This window comes from Macaca mulatta, chromosome 6, assembly GCF_049350105.2.
Source record: "Macaca mulatta isolate MMU2019108-1 chromosome 6, T2T-MMU8v2.0, whole genome shotgun sequence".
NCBI classification, from domain to species: Eukaryota; Metazoa; Chordata; class Mammalia; order Primates; family Cercopithecidae; genus Macaca; species Macaca mulatta.
Genome location: NC_133411.1, coordinates 6,177,864 through 6,187,743, shown reverse-complemented (window position 1 = coordinate 6,187,743; position 9,880 = coordinate 6,177,864).

The window sequence follows — 9,880 nt, the reverse complement described above, 5'->3', positions numbered from 1 at the left end:
CTGGGTTGTCATTCATTTTAATTCTAAAATGAGTCCTTCTAGTTCTAAAGAGAATTGTATCTGCAGTTAAATAATTCTTAGTACATGATCATAGGAGGACCAGAAATATAATCTTTCTTGAAATCAAATTAAACTCAACTTCAAGTTAAATCCATTTATTTGTTCCAAAAATTGTAGAATTGCCCTTAATATTTCATCTATTGCAATGCCACACCAGGTGTCTTCATGGCACAATCTCCACGGTGTTGACATCTTTCTGGGGAAAGAAGGTTGAGGAGGAGAGGGACATCTGTGCTTTGTAAGCATCATCCACTGTTCATCTCTTGGAGACACTGTGATAGTGAGTAATTTCTTATCACAGTTGTCATCGACTTCATTGGGCAATCTGTTAACTAATGGTGTTTCAACTGCTTTTCCTTAGGAAAGAAAAGAGAATTAGATCAGTGCCAAAAAAAGGTGGGCTTTTTGTCTGCTTCTTTTAAAAATTTTTAAATAAATTGCTTTCTTTTCTTCTCCTTAATCAGTGTTTCTCAACCCTGGAAGCATGTCAGAACCACCTGGAGAGCAATAAAAATACCGATGACATCATCTGGGCCCAGGCCAACTAAACCAGACTCTCAGGGGAAAAGAGCTGACTTTTTTTCCCGCCTTCTTGAGGGCGGGGGCCTGTTTTTCTTTCAGTTCTTTTCAGTTCCTTCCCCATAGAAAGAACTGGTCCCGCTAGTTGTCCAGAGACCACACTTTGAGCCACTGCCTCCTCAGTGACTTTTAAGGCAGTAGTTCTAAAGTGTGGTCCCCGGACAACTAGCAGCACCAGTATCTCCTACACAGGAAGTGCCAATTTCCTCCCAGCCCTGCTGGCTGAGAAGCTCTGGGTGTGGGTCCAGCAGTCTGTGCTGTAAGGAGCCCTCCAGGTGCTGCGGCGGTGGGCTGAAGTCTGAGAACCACCCATCTAAGATCTGTGGCTTCAACTCTCCCATCTCGAGTGCAGTTTCAACTTTCTCTCTACCTTCGTTCAGCTGGCTCCCGGTGTGCATCTAGGTGTCCCAGCAATGCCTTGTATTCATGTCCAATACAAGATTGAGTCTTTCCTTGTTTCTTAAACCATCTGTGCTCCTCACCATGATTCTGACGTTTAGGCTCAACAACTGGGAGCTGTCTTCAGTTTCACCTTGTTTCCTTCGTCTGGCAATTGATCTGTCCCCGAGCCTGTGTGCCTCTCCCTCGCCCTCCCCTTTGCCACAGGGCTGGCTATGCTCTTATTATCACTCTGCCATGAGCTCCCACTGCCATGAGCTCCCACAGAAACCCTTCTGGAGAGGAGGAGGACTCTTTCTTCATTTTCCCGTCTATCATCCTTATCACCTTGTTGCTTCGTTCCGAAAAACCTTCAGTTCTCATCAAAGCCCTCTGCCTCTCTTAGCACCATAAACAAACAGATCCATTACTTCACAAAAATTAGTAGCAGAGCCAAGTCCCTGTCTCCCATCTGATCTGGTGACATTTATCCAAAAGCAACCAAGTTGCTTTTCTGTGTGCCCTCCTCAGACCCCAGAGGCTGGCAGCGTGAGCCGCCCCGGGCTTCCTGCCTCTACAACTGGCATCACATCACATCGCAGCTTCTGCTGGAAGCTCTCTCCTGAGGTTCAGCCTGAATCTGTCCTCATATCTGTCATTCATCCTTCAAGAGTCAGCTAAATTTTGACTGCCTCCCACCCAGAAGGAATCACTTCCTCATTTGTGCTCCTGTAGGATTTACTTCGTAATATTTATAACACTTGGTGTGAGTCTAGCTTTTGTAATGACAAACAGGACCTAAACTTAGGAATCAGTTCTCTCTCTCCCCACCCAGGCTTCATAAATGGGTTAAGTGTTGGCTTATTTCTTTCTCTCCTTGGATTTTACTCCTTTACCTTTAACTTCTTTAACCTTCTGCTCCTATCATCTGCTTGGATGTCTGTGGCATCAGTCAACACATATAAGCAACGCTTTGTCAGGGGCCTCTCCAGACAGGTTCTCTATAGATCTTTTTCTAATTTTCTTAATGGTATTACCACTATCAATGATTCAACGTGACTCCTTGAAGGTGTTTTTGACACATTCCCCTTCCACTCCCATATCTGTAACTTGCTCTAAAGTATTGACTCTTTCGTTTTATTTATTTATTTTTTATTTTTTTGAGACTGAGTCTCGTTCTATCACCCAGGCTGAAGTGCAGTGGTGCCATCTCATCTCACTGCAACCTCTGCGTCCCGGGTTCAAGCGATTCTCGTGCCTCAGCCTCCCGAGTAGTTGGGATTATAGGCACCTGCCACCACATCCAGCTAATTTTTGTATTTTTAGTAGAGATGGGGTTTGACCATGTTGGCCAGGTAGGTCTTGAACTCCTGACATCAAGTGATCCACCTGCCTCGGCCTCCCATAATGCTAGGATTACAGGCATGAGCCACCATGCCCGGCTAGTTTTATTCTTTATGATAGGAATTTTCCTCCTTAGTCAACAACCCAGTTGATCTCTTATACATTTATGCCGGCTAAATGTGGAGCAAACAGGCTGGAGCAAGTCTTTGGGCAAGGATGACCTTCTCCTGTGTTCTCCACTGTGAGTGCTAAAACCCTAACGCCATAGCCAGGCAGGACAGGACCCCTGGCAGCTATAGCTCTGTGCAGAAGGGACAATTGTTAAGAATCTACAGAAGGCAAATGCAGATGTGCTTATGAATGATTACCCCACATTACGGTAATCATGGTGCACATCTCACTTCCATTCATAAGCAAAAAATTAACTTCGCTGTCTTTTGCCTCACCTCTGGACACATTCTTAGCTTATCAAATCTCCCGTCTCACCCTTGAACACTTTGTCAAACAGGTTTCCCATCTTTTCCATTAGTTTCAGTAGGACATGCTCATTTTTTAGCAATTTAGAAAGTTGAGACTGTTTCCTATTTCAATTTCTCATGACACCCAAGACGTCCATCCTTCCCTATGGAGAGGCTATCACCAGCTTGAGAATTTGGAGCAGGAGAATGCCAGCCTGCCTGGTTTTCCTCGCTCCTCCTCTTGGGTGGAGGCCAGGACTTGGAAAGGGGAGACATAAAGGGTTAGAAACTCTTTCTTGATGAGACAGCAGCCATCTGGGTTAGTGCCATGTTCCTGATAAGCAGTGGGGGCATGTTGGCTCTGTCTCTCTCTCTCACGGTACCTACAGAAACCTCACAGACCTGCTGTCCACTCTGTTCCCTGGCAAGGTCTGAGCTCTGCTCCTATACTCGATTGTGGCACCCTGTGCCTTCTGTTCCAGGATACCCCAAAGTTCCTTTCTGCTAGAATTGCATCCACTGGTAGGCAGGGTTCTTGGTAGGGCCTTCCCCATGATGCAATCCTAGCTACTTCTGGAAGCATCTTCTTGGGCCATGGGACAGGTCAGTGTCATGCCCTAACCACTGGCACAAGAGCTCCCCTCAGCTGGCCAGCAGGGGCTGCTCCTACCTGCCCAGGCGAGCGTCTAGTGTCAGTGTTGGTCTCCTACAAACTCTGGGAGGCGCACATTGAATGCTCTCCCCAGAGAACTCCCCTAGGGCTTCCCAGGGAGCTTCTGCAGCTCAGAAAGCCCCCAGCAGGCGTAAGGGTAGGGAGATAGATGTGAGTCTTCATTCCAGCAGATCACCTTTGCTCTCTGATTATTTCTCTCCAAGACACTTGTTTGTTTTGATGTGGGAAAGGAATGTAGAGCATTCCAATAACTTTGCCTGATAAATCCTCAACCTTTTTCTCACTGTAAATCATTAACATTTTCTATTATACTCCAGAGGTGAGTGAATAGTCTCAGAACCAGTTTTGGGCCACCACATGGACTATATGCACAGTTCTGCATCTCTTTTCAGAATGTGGAATGATTGAGACATGTTTTTCTCAGCTTTGACGCCTCAGGTGAGACCAGAAAAAAAATTAACATCTGGCTGCACAGTTAACTGTAGCAAAATATATATGAGGTGCCTTAGAGTAGCAAGTTCAAATCCAGATCAGAGCTAACTCACTCCAGAAAAGACAGAAGCTCCATAGCCTAGGTGGTATCTGTCTCGTTCAGTCCAACTGCGTCTTCTCCCACACTGGCCATGTTTCATGGTCTCATCCGCTTTCCATTCTCTTATTTTTCTCGTCAAGCTTCCTGTAGCATGGGAAATTTCCCGTGTGCCTCTGTATGTGCACACATCCTCATGTACACTTAATGTACACTTAGCTGAGCATATATTCTCAGATTTTAGAAATTTACTTGATCAATATTAAAATTGAAAGGGGAAATTTTAGTCAGTTTTGTTCTCAGGGCAGTTTTTCTTCTTCTGTTAAGCTTTACAAAACTATGTATTATCAGTGTGTGACTCCTCTCCCAATTCACAGCTCCCTGGGGCTTACATTTTTAAATTATTTTAATAACATCCTGGTGCACAGTGCTCTGTGCATTTTCTGACTGAGCACCCTGGGAAGGCTTAGGAAGGTCCCAGAGGGAGTCAGAGACAGGAATCTTCTTTTCCCAAAGCCCCAGTGGTTGGTGTTTAAATAGTAAGTAATTTCCTTTTGTCTCTAGAAGTTCCATAGGCAGATTGCCAGCTGCCTTGGGTCTGCAGCTCTTGACTTTGCCAACCTTTAAGATATTGACTAAGCATATTAGATTAAAAAGGAAAACTTTCTTTTCCCATTATTTATAATTCCTGTGTTTCCAAATCAGTTTCTGTAAATATGTATCATTATTATTGAACAAATTCTGCATTAAATTAAAATGAAAATATTTCATTTTACTTATAATTAACAACCATGCTTATTTCCTAATTATTTTACTTTGAATTATTAGATCAGGTTTCCAAGTTTAGCTCTGTGTTAATTTGCACAAATGATTGGAGGTGGTTTGGGGAGTGTATAAAAAGGCTCAACCATTTTGCTATCCACAAGGTGAACATGTTCTTTGCAGTAGTAGAAACCGAACTCTTCTGTTTTTGGTCACTGAAACATCCATATTAAAAAAACAATTTTAAAGGAAACCCTTTAAATGCACATCAGCAAACACATGAAAAGAGTCTCCCCAAAACGATAGATTAGTTTTATTCCAGGAAGGCAGCAGAAAGAATTACGGGAAGGGTCACTGACACGGGTGTTTTCTTCTTTTACCGAGAGGCTGACCAAGAATTGCCTGCGGAAAGCACCTCTAAAAAGAAAGAATTCATCAGGACTTGGGCGGCTAGAACTCAAATCATATGTGGTCGCCATCTTGTCGCCTCACTCCATATCCTTCATTTTGGTTCTTCATTAACAGCAGAGGCTCGGCCTTCCTTGGAGGACTTTTTGAAAAGGTTTTCCATTCTGCAATTTCACACTCACATTTTGAAAGAACATATAGTCAAATCTCGATTTCTTAATTAACATCAAGAGTGAAATAATACCTCCTGGATGAGTATTACTCTTCTTCCTTTATCCAGTTACCATTTCTGAGTTTGGAGTGAAGTCATACAACATTTTCAGTGCAAATTTAAATTTTAAGTATAAAGCAACAATGTTTTTTAAAGTATTTGCATTAAGCTTCAAAAATACATGCATGGCAATTGTTTCTGTTTAAATAAATGCTTTAATGTTGTCCGTTTCTCAGATATCTTTCTTCTGTACCATCCTTTCCTCTTTATTGATTTCTTTATCCTGGTTCACTTAAAAAAATCGTGTGTTACCATCCTGGCTAACATGGTGAAACCCCATCTCTACTAAAAAATACAAAAAAAAAAAAAAAAAAAAATTCGTGTGTTACAGGGCAGGGAACATCACACACCGGGACCTGTTGTGGGGTGAGGGAATGGGAGAGAGAGAGCATTAGGAGAAATACCTAATGTAAATGACAAGTTAATGGGTGCAGCAAACCAACATGGCACGTGTACATATGTAACAAACCTGCACGTTGTGCACATGTACCCTAGAGCTTAAAGTATAATAATAAAAAAAATTTAAAAAATTCGTGTGTTAAAAGAGGTATTAAATGATATATTTCCTATGTTATTTATTTAACTTTTAATTAATTTATTTTGGCTGTTGCACATGTATGAGGGTTAGCTGAGTGTTGAACTCAACAGTCATAATCATTTTCCCTTCAAACTAGGTAAATATGACTGCAGACATCTAAACCAATCTGATTCTGGTTTCTTTGCAAGAAAATTGTCCATTCCAAGTAGATGTATGTTTTATTTTCTTTATATTAAATAAAATAAATTAAATTAATTTGTTTATATTAAATTTATATCAAATTAAATTTCTTTATATTAAATATATTTTCTTTATATTAAATGGTCTTTCAATGATTTTTAATTGAAATTTAGAAGTCAAACCATGGAATTGGAATTGTACCAAAGCAGTACCTCAGAATCTTTTTTAACATAGGCAACCACTATCAATCGGTAATAATTGGTGCACAAGATGAAAGCTATTTTCTACCTCTTCTCTAAATAATAGGAGGTTTTTAAACTAACTTTCTAATTCATTAATTAGATTTTCTGTGGTAGCTTGTATGTTACTTCTATTACATTTCAAAATTTGGAAGTCAGCTTTTTATTTCCCAGAATGCTTTGTTTCTTCCATACTGTTTTGTGCTTGTGGCAGGCTTAGTATGGTGGTTTTGATGATTTAAGTTTTTCTATTTTCCCTCTCAATTTATAGGGTCTCACTCCTGTCATTCAGGTGGGAGTGCACTGGCATGATCTAGGCTCATTGCAGCCTCCACTTCGCAGGTTCAAGAGATCATCCAGCCTCAGCATGCTGAGTAGCTGGGATTACAGGTGCACACCACAGCCCCCCTAATATTTCTATTTTTAATAGGGTATTTAGTGTTTTTGTATTTCTAGTATTTTAGTTTGCTTACATTCATTGATGAAGACATTAAGAATTGACATCACTCCTTTGGTAATGGACTGAGTGTACCCTCCCCCAACTCTGGGTGAATATGACCAAGAAGAATTTCTGCTCACTCAGCTCGTTTTCGGTCCTCAGACACCTGGACCCAAGAGTTTCTCATGGGCCCTGGAAATTCGGGGGCTGAGAGGCACTGCCCCTATTTCTACAGAGGCTTCCCAATAGTGAGTAGGTTGTGCCTGCTCAGTCTTCTACCAAAGCTGTTCCATGTATCAGGCACGTAACCAGATGCTCTTTATACTTTACAAATTTGATAATCTCTTTTCATATTGCATTGGTTTTGACATTTTGTAAGAAATTGGGAGACGTTAAGGATTTGCATGCATGGCTTTATACATTTTTGAGGGTATTTTAAAATTATCCTTTAAAGTTTTTTAAAACCTAGCACTTTAGAATCCCCATTTATAAAATAATGTTCATATGATTAGCTATGATAAATTGAAATGTCACTTGAACTCTTTTCTCATCCCACATCACAGTAATGTAAAGTACAAAGTCTATTTGTCTTTGGGTTGGAGTTTAAACATTTAGTGCTCTATAGTTAGTTAGCTTTCATCTACGACTCCCAAGTTGCTGTGAATGTTTTGTAGGATTATCCCTTAACAAATATGCAGGAGATAAAATTGGAGCAGTTATTACTATTTCTCTCTTAAAATATGGGACTGAGGATGGAGTGATGTCTGCCGCTTTGTCATGGTCATGTGGTGATGTGTCTGGCTCACTGGTCAAGTATCTGTCCACACAACTATGACGATTTCATGTTTTACACAACTTTCTCTCCTTTTCCACCCAATTTTAGCCTTTTGGGCTTCTGTGCACACATATACTGCCTTCATAGCACTCTCAAATGACTACATCCCATTGTGTTTTGCTACATGTGAAGACCATGGTAGATTTCAAATTCTTGAAGATGAAAGATCTTCAATTCTCTAAAACGGCAATCCTAAAAATTAAAACACCATTTTAGAAGACGGATACATTCTCCAAGTACAACAGAATGTTTTTAGGCAATTATTGATCACATTTAATAAGTAGAATTTTGCTACAATTTTTGGGAAATTGACATTGAGTCTATGCCCAAATTATTATTATTAAGTATAATTAATATAACAACTTATATAACAACTTATATTAACTTATATAACTTAATATAATTAATATATTAAAGATAATTATTAAGTATTGCCTTTTCCACTAACACCTTCATCAAAGTTCTGTTTTATTTACATTCCAAACCATCTTTATGCTGTGTTTGAAGTGCACCTAAAAGTAAAGAAGGAGCTGGTATGGCGGGAGGGGTGGAGATCTATAAGCCAAATTGTCAGATCTTACTCTCCGAATCTACAGCTCATCTGCTCCTCTGCAGAAATCTATAATGCAGACACTCATGCAGAGGTAGCTTCTGTACCAGCAAAGCAATCAACTGATCAATTAGAAGGAACAGAATCTAAACCTTTGACCACTAAAACGGTATGTATTTGAATCATAACAAATGAATTTGGTAAGGTAACCTCAATCTAATTTGTATGTAAATTATCATGTTATTCTAAAATATTAAGCTTTTACTCTATTTAAATCATAAGCAAAGAAAAAAATAAAGAAATTCTTCAAATGTCTTTTTAGCAAAGCCAAATATTGATAGCATTCAGACTTCTTTAAAAATAAATAAAACTTGGCATTGGCTGCCTGGAAAATCACTTCAGGACTAATAATATTCCAGGAAATATATCTCAGCTTATGTTAAGCAAGAGACATAAACTGTGTGACTTACTTCAGCTGCCTGGGATTGATTAAAGTGTAACCAGTTGCAAATATAATAAGAACCTATGGGTGTGCTCTAAGCATAAAACTAATGTTGGTTCAAAGCATTTCTTCTGGGTCATCAAGCCAACATCAGTCATGAGGTCTAGAAAGATCACTGGATGGTTACTCTCCGCTACCTTTAAAAGATATTTTACCCCTTGATGACAATGAAAAGTAAAAGAATCAGTGTGTCTCAGCCTTTTCACACTACTATAGCAAAATACTTTAGATTGAAAAATTTATAACTAATAGAAATTTATTGACCATAGTTCCAGGGGCTGGGAAATCCAAGACCAAGGTACCAGCAGAATCATTGTCTGGTGAAAGTGTACTCTCCTTCAAAGATGGCACCTTCTAGCTACGTCTTCACATGGCAAAAGAGATGAACAGACTCCCACAAACCCTTTTATAAGGGCAGTAATGCCATTCATGGGGCCAGAGTCCTCATGACCTAATCACCTTATAAAGACCCCACAACTTAATACTACTGCATTGCGAATTAAGTATTAACATGAATTTTTGAGAGACACAAACATTTAAACAACAGCAGAGTGGAAAATCTAGCTTAAACAATTATTGGAAGTTAAAATACTTGATCTATTAAGAATGCAACATCTTTCTTCCTAGCAATCTCTAAAATTAATAGTGGGAGATAATGTGGTTATCATTGTGAAACAAATGTCAACAGACATTAAAATAAATTTCCATTCCTCCCAAATCCAAATTGTATCTTTACTTTCCATTTGTGAAAAACTCGCTCTCTCTCTCTCACACACATACACATGCACAATATATATATATATTTTTCAAAAGATAACTAAATGGACACCACAAATTATAAAATAGATGAACATAACCAAAGCAACAATGATTACAATGACCAAAAATGAACACACTCATACTATGTTGTAATAGTGACGGATTTGGCCCAGTAACCTGCCCTTGCAGCAGTTCTTTTATTGTCTGTGATAATTGACTTACATGTTTTTTGACTTTGAGACCTTGTAGGATTTCAAGTTCCCTTTCCTTTCTCTTCCTTCCTTTCCTTTTCCTTTTCCTCCTTCCTGTCCCTTTCCTTCCCCTTCTTCCTATCCCTTTCCTTCTTCTCTTTTTTCCTTCCTCTCTTCCGTCAGTT